General features: G+C 38.7%; 1 protein-coding gene across 1 annotated transcript in view; it reads right to left on the bottom strand.

The window, feature by feature from the left end:
* Nucleotides 1-18992, bottom strand: part of LOC126380238 (serine/arginine repetitive matrix protein 1) — a 135724-nt gene extending 116732 nt beyond the window's left edge. Inside the window, exon 1 of the mRNA XM_050029506.1 lies at nt 18676-18992. The gene's annotated coding sequence lies outside the window, so the exon portion shown is untranslated. The remainder of the gene's footprint in view (nt 1-18675) is intronic.
* Between the last annotated feature and the right edge of the window lie 232 nt (nt 18993-19224).

Here is a 19224-nt window from a genome sequence, read left to right as displayed (position 1 = left end):
CTGGATATTTTTTAGCATACCTAGATGGTGAGATTTCGTCAATTTACCATAAGCTCCACGAGTAAATCCTAATTAGGGTAGAGTGAGGTACAACCATCGTAAGATAAACTAAGTACCCTCAGACTAGCCCAATTGGAATATAGTCGTGCTTTCCGTTAGACCAACGTGATTCCTAGGTGGTGAGCCGCACCGCCATCTATAATGGTCGGTATGTGGTAAATTTCGTCTTTTGGTTATTTTAGGTGGTAAGTGATTATCATCGCATTCATTCGCTGGTCGTTTTTCAACAATTTTGGGCGGTGTCAAAGAAAAGGAATCACCAAAGTAAATATTTTCAAACAAATATTTTTCGTGCTGTAAGTGGCTGACGTACAAACATAGGTTCCAAAGATGGTGTCTCTAAAGGTGCAGTGACCGTCGAAGCAGATAGGGTTCCAAGAGAAGAAACAAATGCACTGGCAATAGTGGCCCTGGGCCCTAATGCAAAACTCGACGGAGTCGCTGGATATTACAATTGGCGTTTGGCCGATTTGAAAATGAGGACACTTAGTGCGAGCGGCACATATTGTAACAGATCAACCTTTTTGCGTGGATTGTGTTAGGGGCTCCAGAAAATTTGGTGAATTTGTAACGTCCCTTTAAAAAGCGAACAGTAATTGCATACATTTTGTATTTCAGACACATGCACATCATCAATTGGAATATCCATAATGCCCTTGCAATTGGGTTTTCCGCAAACTGTAATGGTATTAATAAGTATAAGTCTTTGAAAGCCGGAGGAAATAAATTTATTTGTTTTAGTACAAGTCTTAAGTCGGCACAAATGAGTACTGGGTCATATATTAAATATTGAGAAACTGTGCTGATAGATGTCGTATTTATTGTATTCTGTGATGGATGAGAATCAGTAGAATACTTAATAAACGTTATTGTGCAAAGATAGTTGTCCTTTTGATCCACCAAAATGATCTGACTGGACTTCTGTTCCATATTTAAGTATACTTATCCAATCATTTTCGGCAAAACCGATATGTAGTAATTAGGGCGTAAGGTTATGCTTCATGAATCGAATAGCTCTCTAAACTAATGATTTTTTACTTGAAACAAGATAATCTCGATTTTGAAGGCATGCCATAACAAGATGCAAGAAAATACAAATTATTTGCATTAAAATAGAACCACCTCAACAAATAAATAAGTCTAAAAAGCCCCATTTCATGTGATGACAACTAAAAAAATACATTCTGTGGACATAAGTATCTCTTGTGGACACGTGAGTTCACAGGAAAGATATCCACAGAAGGGAATGACGAATATGAAATGAACGACAGTTTTTTTAACTTTTGAAGTTAGAAGAGAAGAAAAGCAGATTTGTAAAATAATCCCCGTAGCCCTTTAGGGCGGTATGTTTTTACTAATATTAATAGTCTACATATCAAGAAATACTAGGAACAGGAAAGAGCCACTGAACTCTGACAAAATTAATTAATACTAGATAAATAGTTGTATAAAGAAATATTCTAGACATATCTCTGGTAAATCGATGCCGGAAACCGACACCTAATCGGTGTGGCTAGTAAAAAATATATAAGTTTTGTGGTAGTTTTAGCAGATGGGAAATTCGGTCAGTTTTTTGGGTCCACAGAAAAGTCGCTAACCCATATAACCGAATGTTTATTTTATTTTTTTAATTGTTTAACATGTTCAATATTTTTAAGTTTTTAAAATATTATACGTTAGGATAAAATACAATATAGAAGGAAATAACCTTCCAGTTTGTATCTTCCAAAACAAAGCATAGCCCCTTAGAATATAGTAACCACGGATCTGAACAGCCCACAGAAGGAGACAATTTAACATAAATTAAAATAATTTAAATAGTAAGATAAATCGTATGTTTTAAATTTTCAGTGCATTATTATAATAATCGTAAGTTTTTGCGAATATGAAGTAATATATAATTATATAGACTATATTTTTAAAGTGATCACATCTGAACACGTGTTTGTGTATGACCCAATTATGACAACTAATGGTTCATAATTTCATCACTGTTTATAAATAATTCGCTGGGCTCATTGACTGAACTTTTTCTCTTTGATTGTACTTTCAACAACATTTTGTACGTAGGTACCTAGCCACTGTTCGTTTTGTTCGACTTATATTTCGGCGCAGCGCAGAAAAACTTAGAATTTGAATTAAACATTTCCGACAACAAAAACATCAACCATCGTTTTTAGTACAATCAAGTCTAGACGTTCTATAAATAAATTCGACACTAACACCCTGTACCGTCACAGCCATAGTGTTAATTTAGCTAGATGTAGGCTATAGAAGCGTTTCAGTGCCGACAAACTAGAGTGCCTTTTGATAGTATAATTGCATTGTGTCCTCCTATGGGGGTAGATTTTCACTTAAGATAAATTGCACGTAATTTTAAACTTAATGCGGCAAGATGAGATAGGGGAGGATGGTCTGAGCTTCGTTGGAAGCTTCACTCTAACTAATTATGTTCAATAAATCATAAATTAATAGATACCTACGTTAAGCAGTTGCATTGCTCCCGGCTATCAGCCGTAAAACACCTCCAGATTGTAACAACGCAATTTTAAATTAAAATACTGGGGGGTTAAAAGCGCCACATAGAAGCAATTCATTTAAAAAGCAATATTTCAATTTGCGCATATAAATGCAAGTGAGAAATGTCAAATAGCAATATTGCTTTTTAGATGAATTGCTTATGTGGCCTTTTTAACCCCCTGATCTAATTCCAACGTCACAATTTTAAATTCGAAAAAAGAACTGCAGTAAAAAATATAAGAAAATAAAGTTCTTTATAAAGCAACGTGTCGTTAAATGGTACGCTTTGAAAACGTTGTTAAGTATTCTTTACGGCGTCTTAAAAAGAGCGGGTTTTTAAATTTCATTTAATAAGATAAAAAGTCGGTTGCAAGACTGAAAAACTCAAATAATGGAAACGTTAACTAGTAGTAGTTAAGTAATATTGTAATTTATAATGATAAGAGGTAGACCAACGTGATAAGTGGTGAGCCGTATCGCCGTCTATAACGGTCAAGCCAGCTGTGTTAGTGAAAACTACACTTAAGATATAAATTAATAACTGATTGGTGCAAGTTTCATTTATTTCCCCACACAAAAACAAACCCCACCCCATTAGGGATTACGGGCGTGAGTTTATGTATGTATGTATGTATGTATGTACAAAAACAAAAAAAAAGGAAAAAGAGGCAAATATTGAAAGTTATTGAGGACAGAAGAGGCAAGTTGATTAGACACTTAATAAGACATGACGAATTTATTAAAAACAGAAGGGAAGCTACAAGGAAAGAGAGGAAGGGGAAGACCAAGAAGAGCTTACATGGAACAGATTAAAGGGAAGGCGAACGTTGTGCCTTAAAAAGAGATGAAGGAATTTGTCTTTGATAGATATGAATGGCTACAAAAAAAATGGTCTTTGATAGACAAGAATGGCTACAAAAATCTCGAGCTCCTCCATGCTTCGGAAGGCACATTAAGCCATTGGTCCCGGCTGCATTAGCAGTCGTTAATAACCATCAATCCGCACTGGGCCCGCGTGATGGTTTTAGGCCCGATCTCCCTATCCATCCATAGGGAAGGCCCGTGCCCCAGCAGTGGGGACGTTAATGGGCTGATGATGAGACAAGAATGGAGAATGCTACACAGACAAGAGCGTGGCTTTTAAATTAGTGATGATAATTCGTGCAAGTCCGTTACCGGATTTTGAACCGGCGCTCCCCGTTTGAGTAGCAAGCCAATGTACCACAGGACTACAGTGGGTATTTTACATAGGTATAGTAACTGGAAAGGTAAAATAAAGTAAACATAAATCAGTTTTATGGATTTTGCAGTCATACGTCTACCTAGTCAATCTGCAAGGCCAGTAAACTGAATTGCGAGCTTGTCTAGTCTAAGTCTGGATTAAATCGAATCTGGTTCCGACTCGACCAATAAGTCCCACTAGATTCGATTACGTAATAGGATAGGATGCAAAAGGACGACCACGACCAAGCACGATTCCCATCAGCTACGTTCTTCGTTTGTGCGGGTTATAGGGTCTTTGAGTATTTGATTGGAGAGTAGGTATGTATTTTAAATACCTAAAGTTGAGATTTATGCTGTTCTAGAAGCGAATAAAAAAACCACATTCACCTTGCCTTCCCGGGCATGTCAAAAAATTCGCAAGAGTTTCCTAACATGGTTTTTAAATTTTATACATTGAATTAGTATTTCATTTCACTCAATTTTTATAAGTACGTGGATAATTTTGATGACAATATAAAAGTGTGAATTCCGTTTGGATAGGGTAGTTTCCAACTAGTCAAATCAGTTACTTTTTACTAAACGTCAAAACACGAAATTACTAGGTATGGAATTTGTAGGAAAAAGCAACCTGTGACGTCATGGAAAAACGTGACAAAATGTACTTATACTTAATAACATTTTTATTTATTAAAATTCATAAATAAGTTAAATGAAAAAAGTTAAAGGCAAAACCAGCCCAAGACGGGTTAGGTCACACCTCCGAAACGCATATCTCGGGTATGTGGGTTTCCTCACGATGTTTTCCTTCACCGCTGAGCACGTGATAATCATTTATGATCCAAACATGAATTTTACTTAATAAATAAATTCTAAAAATAATCTACCTCGACGTAACATTGTAGTACCAACCTAAAGGAAAGTCTTGGATGAATAGTTTGTACAAGAATTCTAACTTACATTTGAGTAGTTATATATTATAAGCGTATATATTAACGAGGGCTCGAGTTATGCGAGGGTCTCTCGCAACTCGGCAGCGCTTAATGTAAGAATAGGGGTAAGGCCTCGATCACGCTAGTTTTATTCGTGCGCAATTTTTATAAGGCACCCTTTATGACGTGACTTATTGACAGATTTACCGCAAATGGCATTATAACTACAAGGCCGGACAAATGTAGAGTGCTGTGAGTTCTCCCGGTTAAAAAACACCGAAACTCTTTAAGGGCAATCCAATAAATTGAAAACACATACATACATACAAAATCTCACGCCTATTTCCCGCCGGGGTAAGCAGAGACTATGGAATTCCATTTGCTTCGATCGTGACATACTTTTCTTGCTTCCTCCACATTCATCAATCGTTTCGTACGCGCACGTCGATTTGGTCAATGTACGTCCTTCTAGATCTTCCTCTGCCAGCCCTTCCATCAACCCTCGCTTTATATACTGCTTTTTTAACTCTATTATCCTGCACCCGCTCTATGTGTCCAAACCAACTTAAAAAATAAGCAATAAATTGTAAGGGCCTTTTTTTAAAGATTTGAGTGCGTTTGACCACAATCCAGCCTGGTATTATTAAGCAGTGATGTGACCTAAGGTGGAGCATGTAAACTGAAATAGTGCCCAGAGTGAAAACCCTTCCCTTGAAAATCCCGAAATTATACATACGTAGGTACAATGACGCAGGAAGAAAATTCCATTCTTTAGTAGTTCACAAAATGAATCTAGCTTTTCGAAGAGGAGGAAGGCCTCAGATCCAGACATAGAATAGAAACTGATTGGACTTTTGCAGCTTATCGTATATGCTGATGTTTGTTTAACTTTTGTAGATTCGAGTCGAATGACATTCACCGCTTGGCCGGACCTTTCAAAAACATACCCGGACAAATGGGGAGCGCTGAGGGTTCATACTCGGAACAAGTAAAACGTGATGCATGAAGATGCAAACCTCAGAACAGGACATCACCCGAGAGGTTAGCATCATTATTATTTTAAATTGACATTTTGTGTGAGTTTTATGTCTGATGTTCTTGTATTGCTACTGCGTACGACATTGTGCCGTGGTAATCAAGGTGGTTGAACGCTTGAATCCAGCACAGGCCTAAACCAATGATTGTCGAATTTGTTTTCGAATTCATTTTTGGATCATAAATTATCATCACGTGCTCAGCGGTGAAGGAAAACATCGTGAGGAAACCCACATTCCTGAGAAATGCATTTTCGGATGTATGTGGCCTAGCCTGTATTGGGCTGGTTTTCCCTTCGCGGAGTGGAAGGTTAGGCAGGCAGTTGCTTCTGTAAAAAGCCGGACCTGTCAAATCTTTAGGTTAGGTAAGCGGACTCTGTTAAAAAGGGGATAATGCTAGGGATATGAGATGACTGCATACGGCATTCCTGTAGTAATAAATAATTTCTTGCTTTCGTTCTAATGAATGTGAATTTTAATATCATTTTCATGTAGGTAGGTATCCCATGTAAGTAGTTTTTTTATTTATTTTTATTTTAGAATGCACTGACTATTAAGGTATTTAAGTACAAAATTACCCAAAGATTTTGCCTGAAAGAAATTGATGCATGACCAATAAGGCCACGTGTTGTGCCTTTCTGTATGTGTTGTTCTTATATCTGTACAGTAATGTGTTCAGGAGAACCATGGAGTTTTCCCCGCGCGCCCCCGCTGTCCGTAACACATGAGGCCGCAGCCTTATGGCATACCAGCCCCCTAGAACACAGAGAATCGAGAATCAACAGTCGCAGCCTGTGCTTTCCGTCCCCCTTCCTTGTAAATATACAAATATACTCACTTATATCCCATAACATAACTACACGCCTGTATTCCCGAAGAGGTAGGCAAAGGTGTAAGTACTATTATATACTTATTACATATTTATGTCACAAGATAAGTATACTTATTTTCTTGTTTTAGTTGTCTTATAGTGAAAACCAGGTAAGCGCCATTTTCTTTTTTGGATTTTCTTCAACAAGACCTCGATTTCTTTCAATTAATTTCTACCCGGGTAAAAAAGGTTAAAACTATCATTTCTATTGCGAGGTTTTATGAACAAAAATCACACTTCTTCTATCGTGTGTGTTGTGAGGTGGAGTACCAGCCTCATCAACCCTATTGTCAGGGTTACTATTGAGCCGCCAAAGGCCCCTGACATGGCTCATGTAACGTTTACTCGCTTACATCAGTAAATAGTAACGATAGTAGTAGAGGTTTTATAAACAAAAATCACGCCGGAATGTGATTTTGTTTAAAAAGGCGTTTGTACGTGGTTTTAAACGTGGTTGGTTTAAAAAAATATAGTGTTATAACGTGTGGCGCGGAAGGCAACAGGGAAACCACTGCTCTATTTTTCCCTGAAAAAGTATCTCAATATACGAATGAACCGACTAACTTTATTAGCTATGGTGCCACGCAAAATAAACCTTTTACCAAATGTGTGGTGAACTTAGTACCTTTCGTTCAACAGACGGGTACCAACGAAGCAATCATTCCCCTAGCATTATCCCGTTTTCCACAAGGTCCGCTTACCTAACCTGAAAATTTGACAAGTCCGGTTTTTTACAGAAGCGACTGCCTGTGTGACCTTCCAACCCGCGAAGGGAAAACCAGGCGCAGGAAAACAAGTAAGGTCACATAGGTATCTCCGAAAATGCATTTCTCGGGAATGTGGGTTTCCTCACGATGTTTTCCTTCACCATTGAGCACTTGTTAATCATTTATGATCCAAACATGAATTCGAAAACAAATTCGACAATTATTGGTGCCTGTGCTGAATTCGAACCTGCGACCTCAAAGTGAGAAACAAGCGTTCTACCAACTGGGCTACCACGGCTCCCCAACCAACACCAACGAACCAAGTCATTGTCATATTATAAGAAAAGTAAGTATTTACCGAAGTGTTTTCTTTCCTTTTGAGATTAATATTTGCATTTTACACATTCCGATATCTTTCAGTCCGCCTCATCAAAGATTTATGAAGGAAAGATAAAGGTACATTATGTATTATTACACATCTACTTCTTTCCTTTAGGAGGGACGAGAGAGGAACGTCTCAAAACGAAACCTCTCAATTTTCCAGTCAGCGTTACTTTATCGCTTCACAATTCTCAAGGCTTTTTATCCCGATTCAGCTTATTCGAATTTACCTACTAAATGGCCCCGATTCCTGCAGACCCCCTAATTTTAAGTTATACCCGTTATTTTCTTATCCGCCCAAAAGGAAGGGGACGGATGATTCACAATTGATAATTTTAAAATGAATGAATAATCCGGGCAAATACAATAGGCATCTAATTGATTATGCAACCCGTTTGACGTGTGCTGTCAACTTAATTCATGGGAGGACTTTTTAAATTTCTGCTTTTAAATTGACTATGCCTGTCGATTACGCGTCCCTTTCCTTCTCGGCGGAGAAGAAAATGACAAGTATAACTTACAATAAAATTAGATGGTGTCTCATAATACAAAACTGGGCACATGCCTTCTCTTAATCAAACGGATGATAATAGTCCCATTTTTCCACTAGAATCGCAAGTTTTATAGATTCTCATTAATTTAAGAGCCACGCTCTTGTCGGTGTGGCATTCTCCATGCTACTTTTTTAGGGAAAATTAGGGCAGGGCCTCTTGCGTTCTACCAGTATTTTATAATAAGTATATTATACTTACTTATGCTATTAAGTATAGTATATACATATATGATATTAAGTATAGTAAGTATATTATATTTACTTATGCTTATTTTTTATTGTTGTGTATTATTATTAGCCGTACCGAGTGGAAAACCATAACCTGTGATCGCGATCCTCAGCATTGAGGGAACGACGAAGAAGAGAAGTATATTATAATAAACACAAGCCTGTAATCCCTAACGGTGTGGGCAAAGCCACAAGCAATCAGAAACCAACCACTTTTAATATGGGTACAGTCGTGAACAATATCATGTACCCACTTTAGAACCCTGTCGCATTGACATATTTGTCATTTAGTGAGACTTACAGTACAATTATGTCAAAGCAGTTAATGTGACATGGTACTAAAGTGCTCGTGACCGTATAATATGACGTATGGTAATAGAATTGCCCATTTGTAATGGTCCATCTTGTTAGAAACGACGCAATCTAATCTAAAACGCCGATGATATTCTATTTCTATTCGCATGCAAGCATATTCGCATTTTCCATTTCGAAATAGATATTCGATTTAAACTACAGCATTTTCTACTCCACCGTAAAACAAAATAAAAGAACACACTCTTTGCAAACTCGAGACTTCCAGGAAGATGGCTTGGATATCAAAAGCCTGGCAAAAGTCAACTTTAAAGTTAAGACGACGCATTTTAAAGGGGCTTAAAAAGTTAGCTGCACAGGCCATAAGTAGTATTACGTAGTCGACTGCCTAATTAACTTCTAAAGGTAAAACATTTGAAATTCAAACCAAAGAGACGAGATACCTATGACTCCATCTATGAGTGGAACCTGGTATTAATCATATTTTCTTGCTTCTGCTTCCGCACTCTGGACTTTTAGCGAATAAAAAACATAGAACACGTTCACCTGCTATCTTTCCGAGCATGTCGTAAAATCAGACAGAGACAACGGCCCGCGGGTAGCCTTCACGATTCAAGTTTAAACGATGTTCGAGAGGGGTTGAGGTAAACCTAGCTCAGACACTGGTGGGGGGCGGAGAGTTGTCGTTCTATACGCAGTATTGTTCTTTATTCTATGGCTACTATTATAATTTAATAAGATTCCAGCACAAAATACCTCTTTTATGAAAGTTGTGATTGCAATAACAAGCTCCGTAACATAGTTTTAGAACAGATCTCAGAGATACTGTGGTCTTCCAACGTTTGAGAATCTGACATCGACGTCTCGTTCCTTTTGTTTCGTGAATCTCAAGTTAAACTTGTTTCTGCATTGAGAAAGTACTCACACCTCACCAACCACTTGATTGGTGGTGAATCGTATCGCCATCTATAATGGTCGAGTCAACTATGTTAGTGAAACTGCACTTAAGATAAATTAATAACTCATTGGCGCAAGTATGCCTTGAGGCTTGAGGTTATCATAAAATAACAAATTGCTAAATCTTCTTGAATGTGGTAAACTTTACTGCTTCAGGTGACAATCTGATTGTCTTAGCTGGGAAGGGTGTACAGATGCGTTCAACTATTAGAAATGGGCAAGTACCAGGGAAATAATAATATTTTACCGGGTAAATATATTATGAACACTTTGACAGATAGTTTAAATCCTCGCCACCAGCGCTCCATTTGCGCGCGTTAATGAGCATCTTTTGTAGTATGACGGGGAGCCCTCTGTTTTATGTAATACGTATATTAGTTACTCCGTGGTATATAGGCAATCGAGCTCCGTATCGTCATCGCGACCCAAGTTTGTTTATGATCAAAAACTCATATTGGTTTTAGTCCGGTACCGGTATCAAACTCTAAAAAAAAAATATTTATTCGGTAGCATAGTTCCACTTTAAATGAATCGCCATTTTTACATAAAGAACGTCTTATTCGTTTAAACTGCTTACTGCAGCCTGCAGGAAAAGTAACTGCAAGAAAAATCTCGGCACTCGGCCCTAGACGTTCTTAAAAAAAAACACTTTTAGTAGTTTGGGTGCCTAAGGTCGTAAGGCCCAAATGCCTTTTAAAATCCAAATCCCATTGTTTAACTATTGTGTCTGGAAATCCGGGCGTTACGAGGCTAATATTGATTCCCAAAGGGTTATTGAGATTGTATTCCTATTTTCAAAGTCGTTAACCTTATAAAAAACAGTTTAGAGAAGCAAGTCAATGCCATGCAGAACCACAGTGACTCGATGGATTAGGTACTTATGCTAAATTTTATGTAATGTATGTGCAATCAATTCTAATAGAGGTATTCACCATAATGTTTAGTTCTAAGTACAGGGATCAAAGAACATTATGGGGAACAAGATGGGATTTCGCCTCCCCTTCTCAAATGTAGGCTGACATCACATAACTTTCCCTTTAATCGTAGACAATTTGGAATCGAGATGTTAGATCAAATATTATCGTTTGACTAATCATTAGAGTTGCGCCAAGCTTTTACTGATATTTTGAACGCGTTCATATTTTGATGTACTGAAGACGTCCGTTATTTTCCGGTAGATATGTTTAAAAATACCGCTAGTATCAGGTAATAAAAATTATATGGAATTATATAATTACATGGAATAGATTAAAGAGAACGCTAACGTCGTGTCTTATAAGTGTTAGGTTTTCTGTAATTTTGTGCGAATTTGTGTTGCCTTCATATGGCAACACTAGGAGAAAGGGTATAAAAAGGCGTGTTTGTCTTTCATTGGGGCTTTTTTGATTCGAGCACGCATCGAAGGCAGACGTACCATTTTGAACACGTGTACACTTGAGTTTGAGCACGCGTGCGTTTTGGAAATTTAGAGTAAGTAACCAATATACTTTATATTTATTATTTCAATGGTTGTTTTATTCATAGAGCATGTACCTGAGGCAGCTTTATGTATATCCAGGTATGCGTATGTTAGTTAATGATCATGTTACCGTGGTCTTATTACATTTCAGAAGTGGGATCGTATCCATATTTGTTAATCAGGATACACCGTTTTTGAGATATTTTACTTTGGAAATATATCTGTATAAATATATACATATAGGGTTATCTGAAGAATATTTACATGTTCCAATGTTTTCGAGTTCCAGATTATGCCTCTTGAAGACGAGATCGTTCCACGAAGACGACTGACGAGCCGAGACGAGCCGAGACGAGCCGAGCCGAGCCGAGCCGAGCCGAGCCGAGCCGAGCCGAGCCGAGACGAGCCGAGACGAGCCGAGACGAGCCGAGACGAGCCGAGACGAGCCGAGCCGAGCCGAGACGAGCCGAGACGAGCCGATATGAGCCGAGACGAGCCGAGACGAGCCGAGCCGAGCCGAGACGAGCCGAGCCGAGCCGAGCCGAGCCGAGCCGAGCCGAGCCGAGCCGGGAGCGCAGCCGGAGAGAGAGCCGGGAGTGCAGCCGGAGAGAGACGTCGCTTCACGCGTCGGCACAACGAGCGACACAGCCAACGACGTCGCGGCGAAGGGCAGGAGGTGCGACGTTCGTCGGCAGCTAAGGGAATAGAAAGGTCAGATAGCCCTACATTTTCATCTAAAGATGTTCTTAATATTGTTGAATCATTAGTTAACTTAAGATCTTAACCTAATCCGACAGCAGTCGCCACATCACATCCTTCCAGTAGTATTATGAACCATGTTACCCGAATTTGGACCCTCATCGAAAAGTCAAAAGATTGATACTTGGTTAAAGAAAGTTAATGAGTGTGCCACTGTTTACGGATGGGATGAGAACAACCGTTATCCACTTCGCAATGCAGAAACTGCAGGAGTTGGCCAAAGTTTGGTATGAAAGCTTCAATTCTATTTTGTACAGCTGGGCAGAATGGCAGCAAAAGTGGTTAGACGCATTTCCTTTTGAACATGATTATGGCCAATCCCTGGAGGATACGCTTAGGCGAAAGAGTAGGTTTGGTGAACCGCTAGAGGTTTATTATTATGAAGAATTAGCCATCGTGAACCGGTGTGACATCGAAGGGAAACGAGCCGTGGACTGCATTATCCACGGATTAAGTGACAAGATAATTAGATCCGGCGATAAGCGTTACGATGTACGCAGCCTGATCAACTCCATTTTCTGATGAGTAATAAGGAGAACCAACCGCCGTCCGATCGCTTTCATTTTAATAAAACAAAGTAGTCGACTGAATCCACAGCGGGAAGTAATAATGACAATAGGGATAAATCAGTTAAGACTTCAAAAAAATTCAAGTTACAAATTATTTTGTTTTAACTGTAGGGAAAAAGGTTACCCGTATCTTAAATGCCCCAAACCTCTGGTCCAATGTACAGGATGTCGTAGGTTCGGTCATAAAATGGAAACTTGCAGAGTCCCTTTTTTTTGAAAACCGTGATAATCTAGGTAACATTCCTAAAATCATGCGCATACTTACCTCTAAGTCGGGCTCAAAATATTTCAATACAGTTAGGGTAAATGACACCTCTATGATATCGTTTATAGATTTCGGTAGCGAAATTTCGCTCATAAAACAAACAACGACACTGATTTTGGGGTAGACTTGTGATCAACCCCCGACTCCATTAAAAGTTTTGGTAGTAATTTTATTTTGTCCATGGGCAGGACACAGGTTAATTTATGCATCGACGGTGTTAGTGCGGATGTTTTGTGTCACGTGGTTGACAGTAATCTGCTCAATTGTCCGATATTAGTAGGACAGTCCTTCACCTAACAGAAGCAGGTGCTAGTATTCAAGAATGCCAACGAATTGAGGTTTTATTATGATGATGAATTCCCTTTTGCTAACGGTGGTAGTGGTGATACTGCGAGTGTAAAGGTCGTCTCCGCTTCATGCGCAAGATTGAGTGGAGAGGCGATTATCAGAGCTCGTACTGATGTTGTGATTAATTGATATGTTAGGCTTAGCGGAAGAGTCGTGGGGAAGCCAAACCGAGAATTCACGATAGCCGGCGGGTTATACAAAGTAGAGGAAGGTCAGCTCTTTGTTCATATTACCCCATTGTCAGCTTTTGTTATATTGATGAAGGTGATATTAGAGTTCAGATTGTCAATCATATTTGTACATCACCCACAGACCTCGTTGGCGAGCATTTAGGTATAGAGCCTAAAGATGTTAACTTTAGCAAAAACGCTTGAAGAGCCACATAAACGACGTCTATTTTAACATTTTGAACGAATACAAGCATTGCTTCGCGCAATCATTAGAGGAGTTGGGATGTACAAATATGACTGAAATGAAAATTGAATTGAATATTGAGCGTCCTGTGGTTTACCGGCCTTACATATTGTCGCACAAGGAACGACAACAAGTAAGAGAAATGGTTGGTGAGATGATGAATGCGGGGATTGTACGAGAAATTGTATCGGAATATGCGAGTCCAATTATGTTGGTTCGTAAGAAGGACGGTAAACAAAGGCTCTGTGTTGATTATAGGTTTCTGAATTCAATGACAGTTAAGATAAGGTACCTGATGGCAGTGATTGAAGACGAGATTGCTCGATTAGTGGGGCAGGCCTACTTTATAACTTTGGATCTGGCATCTGGATACTACCAGGTGCCTATTGCAGAAGAATCGAAACCCTTAATTTCCTTTATCACCCCAGACGACCAATATGAATTTAATCGTATGCCGTTTGGGTTGGCTAACGAACCAGCTGTATTTCAAAGGCTGATGAATGAGGTATTGGTTTCCGCTAGGTTCTCAGAAGCTACTGCTTACATCGATGACGTATTAACTTACGAAAAGGATGTAGAAGAGTGTTTGGATAGGTCAGAAAGGGCTTTACAGTTGATAGAAAAGGCAAGCCTAACTCTGAATTTGGCAAAATGTAATTTCTTACAGCAGAATTATTAACTATTTGGGTTATGATATTAGCGCTGCTGGGGTGCGGCCGGCTGACAAAAAGACACAGTCAGTGTTTGATGTTCCTCGTCCCACCAGTCCACATTCCGTCCGCCAATTTCTGGGACTAGTAGGATATTTTCGGAAAATTTATAAGGAGTTACGCGTCTTTATCACATCCGTTGAATAAGTTGCTCAAGAAGGATGTGGAATGGTGTTGGACTGAGGAACAAGAAGCCGCATTTGTTGATCTCAAGAGTAGTCTGATAGATAGGCCAATCTTAGCCATTTACGACCCGACCGCCGAAACACAGTTGCACACTGACGCCAGTGAAGTGGGCGCCAGTGGAATATTGATGCAGCGACGTAATGGAAACGACACCTACCATCCCGTAGCGTACTATAGTCGCCAGACATCTCCAGAAGAGAAAAGGTTTATAAACTTGAGACTCTTGCTATAGGTAGTAAGTTCGCTCAAAAGTTTCGGGTTTATCTTCTGGGTCAGAATTTCAAAATCATGACCGATTGTAGTGCGTTGCGCTCCATGCTTTCCAAACGCGATTTGGTTAGACGTATTGCCCGCTGGTGGCTGTTTTTGCTTTTTGAATATCGTGCTGGCACGAAAATGTCGCACGTGGACCTTCTATTTCGGAACCCAATTGAGGATCTTAGTTCAATGGAAATTGACGCTGGTCTTTACCCGACGGTTATGTCAATCAATGAGGGGGACAGGTTGTAGACTCTTCAATTAGGTGATAGTGAACTGGGTCGCATTCGGGAATTTCTTACCTTTGATATTGATGCAGATGGGTTAAAGTACATAACAGAAAACTAATTCAAATGAGGGCCTATTCCACGTAAACGAAAAGTCGAGGTGCCTTTTCACACCCTGTACATCAATCACCTTGGACCTTTTTGTGCGATCAAAGAGAGGAAAACTCTTACCTATTGGTAGTCGTAGATGCCTTTACGAAATTTAAATTTATCAGGCCAGTCAGAAATACCAAAAACAGTTACAACAACTCGAGAATTAGAAGATATTTTCTATACGTTCAGAAACCCAGATCGAATTATTAGCGACCGCGGTACTTTCTTCACATCGTACGTGTTCAAACGTTTTGCTCGGATAAAGGTATTAGACACGTGTTGAACGCAGTTGCAAGTCCTAAGTCCAATGGACAAGTAGAGCAGTGTAATCGCACGATGTTAGGGTCGTTAACTGCGCAAAATCTTAATTTTGACAAGAACGTCTGGGATGACAAGATAGGTAGAGTCCAATGGGGCATGAACAACACCCGTCGGAAGACAACGGGACGGACTGAGGTAATGTTTGGACTTCAGATGGATGCGGAAATTAATCCTATGTTGAACGAAATAGTATGCGAAACGCAAAATTATACTTTATTGTCAGTTCGGGAATCCCTTAAAGATGTAAAAATTGACGATTCAAAGTGTAACAATGTTACCTACTGAATAAACATATTTTTGAGTTTGAATTTGTTGGGATTGATGACTACTTCATTTAACAAATCGAATGTCACCCTGGATTCACGTTAATGATGATAAAGAAAGTAGTGATGAAGATGACTGATTGTGTCATTATTATATACAATCAAAAGAAAGTAAGTAGAGGTACTGTTTGTTGGATGAAACTGTAAGATGTGTATTTAGTAATAGCTTGAGAAGGAGGGCTCATAGCTATTTAGTTAAGGTGACTTTCAATTTTGTGAGGAGGGTTCACAATTATTTTAATTATCGTATATAAGAAGGAAGGGTTTGTATACGATAGTTACAAATGTGAGAAAGAAGGTTCACACTCAATTTCTTTGCAATAGTTCGTGAGAAAGAAGGGTTTGCGAACTATTGCCAACTTGAATAGCTTTATAATGTTATGATTATTTTAATTATCGTATATAAGAAGGAAGGGTTTGTATACGATAGTTACAAGTGTGAGAAAGAAGGTTCACACTCAATTGCTTTGCAATGGTTCGTGAGAAAGAAGGGTTTGCGAACTATTGCCAACTTGAATAGCTTTATAATATTATGATTATTTTAATTATCGTATATAAGAAGGAAGGGTTTGTATACGATAGTTACAAGTGTGAGAAAGAAGGTTCACACTCAATTGCTTTGCAATAGTTCGTGAGAAAGAAAGGTTTGCGAACTGTTGCCAACTTGAATAGCTTTGTAATATTATGATTATTTTAATTATCGTATATAAGAAGGAAAGGTTTGTATACGATAGTTACAAGTGTGAGAAAGAAGGTTCACACTCAATTGCTTTGCAATAGTTCGTGAGAAGGAAGGGTTTGCGAACTATTGACAACTTGAGTAGCTTTATATTATGATTATTTTAATTATCGTATATAAGAAGAAAGGTTTGTATACGATAATTACAAGTGTGAGAAAGAAGGTTCACACTCAATTGCTTTGCAATGGTTCGTGAGAAGGAAGGGTTTGCGAACTATTGACAACTTGAATAGCTTTATATTATGATTAGAAAGAAGAGCTGATGTTTCACCCCGTAAATGTGATTATATGTCGTTGTACTTTTAGATTTTAAGTGAAGCTTTGTAACTGTTCTCGATGAGTGTGGAATCACTTGGCCCGCCGAATGTTAGGTTTGAACATTAGACGTTTTGTCTACGTGCATGAGGACATGCACGACGTCAGGATGGTCGAATGTTAGGTTTTCTGTAATTTTGTGCGAATTTGTGTTGCCTTCATATGGCAACACTAGGAGAAAGGGTATAAAAAGGCGTGTTTGTCTTTCATTGGGGCTTTTTTGATTCGAGCACGCATCGAAGGCAGACGTACCATTTTGAACACGTGTACACTTGAGTTTGAGCACGCGTGCGTTTTGGAAATTTAGAGTAAGTAACCAATATACTTTATATTTATTATTTCAATGGTTGTTTTATTCATAGAGCATGTACCTGAGGCAGCTTTATGTATATCCAGGTATGCGTATGTTAGTTAATGATCATGTTACCGTGGTCTTATTACATAAGGAAGTGAAATTGGCGTTTGATAGACAAGAATGAAGAATTCTACACCGATAAGAACGTGGCTCGATTCTTAAAATTAGTGATGGTACGGTACAATATGAGATTCTTAAAAGAATCTGCCATTCAATTAAATTCTTCAGATAAGGTAAACGGAGCCCTGAAAATCGGCTAAGGCAAACTTAGGTAATCGGAGATGTCATTAATCATGATGGTCGCCTTTTATATCTAGGTACAACTGTGTAGGCCCAGTTGTGCCTATAAATATATCGAAGAAACTTCAAGAAACCTAGTCACATTATGTCTAAGATTGTAATGAATTTCCGGCTATCAAATACGGTATACCACCTATTATAGGTACATCTCCCCTCATACTACTCATTGTTAACGGATGATGAATGTGGAGAAAGCAAGAGAAGAATATCAAGATCGATGTAAATGTACCATAGTCGGCTTTTTTTTAATTAAGATGGGTTTGCTCTTAACTTCATTCTTCCACGAGAAGAACAGATCGACTGTGGAACGAGCTTACCCTGAAAATGCCTATTCACCCGTGATTTAAAGGACCCCAGGTTATAAGATACCATACCATGTACCATAGTCTGCTGATCCCGGTAGGAAATAGGCAGCAGTGGGACGTAATACGTTTCTTATGTAAATGTATCAAAGTAAAGCAAGGAATCGCTTCTGTAAAAAACTGGACCTGTAAGCGGACCTTGGGAAAACGGAATAATGAAATGAAGATAAACGTACCTACTTACCAAGTTTGCTGTGATATCGAAAACCTGCGAGTGTTTTATACTTTCAAAAACTAATTGTGATCTGTTGTTTGACCTAAATAAAAAGTACCTAACCCAAAATATGTGCGCGTATAAAAGTCCATCTTATTATGTAGTTACTTACCTAATATCAAAAGTAACTACCTATAAGTTATCTTCCGATTACTTGTGGCACTCCCTGCCCGCTCCATTAGAAATTATGGGCGTGAGCTTAGTCTGTATGGTAAGTATATGTGGGTGAAAATGTCGGGTAAAATTTTGTTGCAACCGAATATAACTTATGCCAGACACGCAGCCAGATATATCTAAGATATATTCTGACGTAGATAAATTGGAGCCTTTCTTTACCGAGAACCCTCATTCCCTATGTTTAAGTAAGTCTTTAATCATCAAATTTCATTCAAAATTTGCATTATAAAAATATGTTAAGGTATATTTAACTTGCGTTTCGTATAAAGTAGCTATTTGCCTTCTCATCGTTAATCTCTCACTCCCTCAGGCCTACTGGAAGAAATTTCTTTTAGAAATAAGTTATGCCTATTGTCTCTATTATTATTATAAATTATATTGTTTTTGCATTCTCCTGTGTAAGTAGGTACCTACAAAAAATAAATAACATCAAAATTTCTCTTACCATAAAATCCTCCGCATTGAACAATCCAATCCCGTAAACAGTTATCATTATCACACCCATATCCACTTGACATCACCACTATCACAAATTATCACCAACCAAAACACAGAAACTCAATACACACCACTTACAAATTGTAATAACTTAAACACTTGAGTATCAAACGGCCATTTTGTATTTTTCTCACCAGCTGACAATAAATCCGATTCCATTTTGAAATTCGAACGTTTAATTTTTAATTTCGTGACGCAGTATTTATTTTTTCTTTTAAGAGAAAATTTTATTGTATTGCCGTAGCGGCCAGCACGCTTGCGCTGTTCTCCCGGTATTCAACGACTGAGGGGAAAGGAACGCAGCTCCGTATTCCATACCTGTTACATTTTCGTTGGATCCGCGCGTGCGTACTGCCACCCTAGTACGAGACCATTGCATCTCGTTAATTTATTAAGTTTACATCACGACGATAGATGTTCCTCAGAATTACACCCTCTAGTCGTCTGAGTAAAGTTTCAGATCTCCTGTGAGTCCTTCCGTGAGAACCTTCGAAGT

This window comes from Pectinophora gossypiella, chromosome 3 (assembly GCF_024362695.1).
Source record: "Pectinophora gossypiella chromosome 3, ilPecGoss1.1, whole genome shotgun sequence".
Classification (NCBI taxonomy): Eukaryota; Metazoa; Arthropoda; class Insecta; order Lepidoptera; family Gelechiidae; genus Pectinophora; species Pectinophora gossypiella.
The sequence above is the reverse complement of the archived record's forward strand: the minus strand, read 5'-3'. Positions and strand labels throughout refer to the sequence as shown.